General features: G+C 31.2%; 1 long non-coding RNA gene across 1 annotated transcript; it reads left to right on the top strand.

The window, feature by feature from the left end:
- Positions 1-1857: 1857 nt before the first annotated feature.
- Positions 1858-2479, top strand: LOC129913032 (uncharacterized). The gene is made up of 2 exons (XR_008771967.1): positions 1858-2213; positions 2268-2479. It is a non-coding gene; the product is annotated as an uncharacterized LOC129913032 (long non-coding RNA).
- Positions 2480-2768: the final 289 nt, after the last annotated feature.

Genomic DNA, 2768 nt, shown 5'->3' with positions numbered 1-2768 from the left:
AAATTAGAAAATATATGGTGTTTTATAGCCTCATTTTTGGCATGTGCAAACAAAATTTCAAACGCAAAAATCTTTCTTATTTGACCTAATCCAGAAAAACTAAGTACGCCATCGTGTTCAGCATACTCGAATTATCTTTAGTAGATATGAGAGCCCTCTGTCGGAAAAAAAAGTTCCATTTTCGAACACAGTGTTATTACTAAGCACCATATGAAGATGAATCTACTTAAACTTGGATTCGTGGGCCATTTCTAATTGGCCCGGGCAAAGGGCCAAAATATAAGATAGGGGGCCAAATGGCCCGATCGGGCACTTTGTGGCAACGCTGGTGCGGATCATATTCATTAAACAGACCTACAGTACCAACCAAAAAAAAAACGAAAGAGGTGAAAAGAGTTTTAAACAAAATTAAGTTATAAAATACAACCAATTTTGGCATACACTGAGCCAAAAAACAACGTAAAATCAATCTAAACCACTTTGAATCAATGGAAAATCACTACATTTTTAGCCTAAAGTGGAAAATGATTGAATCAAAGTAGCACACTTTAACCCTAGTTTACCGCACGCAAAATAATGCAATAACCAAACTTGGGGGTTCGCGCGAACCCCAAAGCTTTTATGCACCTCTAATTGTTCATTATCAACAATTTAATGCATTGTCTCTTTCTGTTATTGATTAAGGTGACAGTTGCGGTGTCTTTTTATGATAACACGTATATATAACAGGTATATTTTTGCCAAAATATACCTAATAAAAATAGTTGAAAATAGTCCATTTAAAGTCTTGGGGTTCGCATGAACCCCAAGTTTGGTTTGTGACTTTTTTTCAGAAAAAAATTCCAGAAAATTATATAAAACCGCTTTTATGGAAAAAAGACAAAAAACGTAAACAAAAATGAATTTCGTTCACTGAGTTTTCATCCCAGGTCGAAAAAACGATTTAGAAAAAAGTTAAGCATGCGTTGGGGTTCGCACGAACCCCAAGTTTGGTTTGTGACTTTTTTTCAGAAAAAAATTCCAAAAAATAATATAAAACCGCTTTTATGGAAAAAAGACAAAAAACGTAAACAAAAATGAATTTCGTTCACTGAGTTTTCATCCCAAGTCGAAAAAACGATTTAGAAAAAAGTTATAACCATTTAAACATGCGCTGGGGTTCGTACGAACCCCAATTTGTAAACTAGGGTTAAATCAAAGTTGTTCACACATTAAATCAAAGTTGTTCACACATTAAAAAAATAAAAAAAGTAAAACTGGCATCCGCTGGGGATCGAACCTGCTATACCTGGGTTGACAAGCTTGTGCTTTACCACTGTGCCATCTCACTTATAAAAATTGATGTGACAAACTGTAAGTTAAGCATAGGACGACTTTTTAGAAAATTAATGAATACATTTTTCACCATTGATTCAATGTAGAACGGATTAAAAATTACTATGCGTTTTTTCTCTGGGTGTACAATATGAATATTGAAACTGTTTTATTTTCATTAAACAGACTCGATTTGTGGAATATCTTACTCCAAGTCAATTATTTATTATTAAAAAGTTAACCTAAATTTGCGTTTGCGCAAAAAAAAAATGCAAATATGTAAAAAATAAATAAAGTATAATGCTTCATTAACATTTTTTGCTTATATTTTTCGTTTTTTTGGTTCATATTTTGTTAATTTAAACTAATACTTTGTTGGGAACCATTTATTAGAAACAGTGGGGCGTTATCCTTTTGGTATTGAGCCGGTGTGGCCGGTTAGCGAACGTACACAAAACCAAACTTTAATAATAGATTCCTAAATAAATTCGTACAGTACAAGTACAAAATTTAATTTCAAAAGAAGAAAAATATTGTATAATAAAACAAGTAGTTTTGTTGAAATTTAAGTCACTTCAAGCTCATGAAAATTATATACATAGAAAGCAATACAACCATAAAATCAGAAAATCATTGATAAATCATTAATAACCAAAAAATCATAGCTATAGAACCAAGAAAACCGACAGATATACTATCGGACAGCTGGATCATGTCTGTGTCATAGCAACACAAACTCTAACTCCAACTCTCCAACAAAAAGAATCAATTTTTGCTCAGATATAAATTCTAACGCCCGGGAGCCGGATGTCATATCAATTGGATTTGCTGGGGAAGCATATCACTTTACATTGAAGAGAATATAGACACAATATTCAATAAATTCAGTTTTTTCTATGGTTACAGATGGAAAGTTTATTATTTTTTTTTTTATTTTCTTCTTTTTATTTTAGTTTCAAATAAGAGATCTCTATGCCAAATACATCACAGACAGTGATGCTGCTAGCTATGTATAGGAATAATTTTCTTTCAAAGTTTTACATTTCGCAACAGAAAATGTTGACTGTTATGAATGTATTCGGATGTATAAAATGAAGCAACTCAGTTGCAAGTATATTTTATTTGAAATTCAATTAAAAATTACCTACCTATGGGAAAAGTTTTATGATGGTTGTTTGTATTTACTTGGATTCTTCAGAAAAGGTTGATTCTTCGTACTGCAATATGGTAGTCAATCTTGGAAAAAAACAAGTTAAAATTATGTAATGCAAAAAAAAATTATCGATTTATATTTTTTTTTCTCTATAAACAACAGATATCAAAAATTTTGTATGTGAATTATTTGTATGACACACTTTTCATTGCCATAAAAATAATCTTATTTTTCTTACTCGTTTTCATATTTACTGGGAAAATGCATTAATCAAAATTCCAATGTGTTTTTTAGCTCAAGA

This window comes from Episyrphus balteatus, chromosome 3 (genome assembly GCF_945859705.1).
Source record: "Episyrphus balteatus chromosome 3, idEpiBalt1.1, whole genome shotgun sequence".
NCBI lineage: Eukaryota > Metazoa > Arthropoda > Insecta > Diptera > Syrphidae > Episyrphus > Episyrphus balteatus.
Note: the sequence above shows the minus strand (reverse complement) of the source record. Positions and strands in the feature narration are given on the sequence as shown.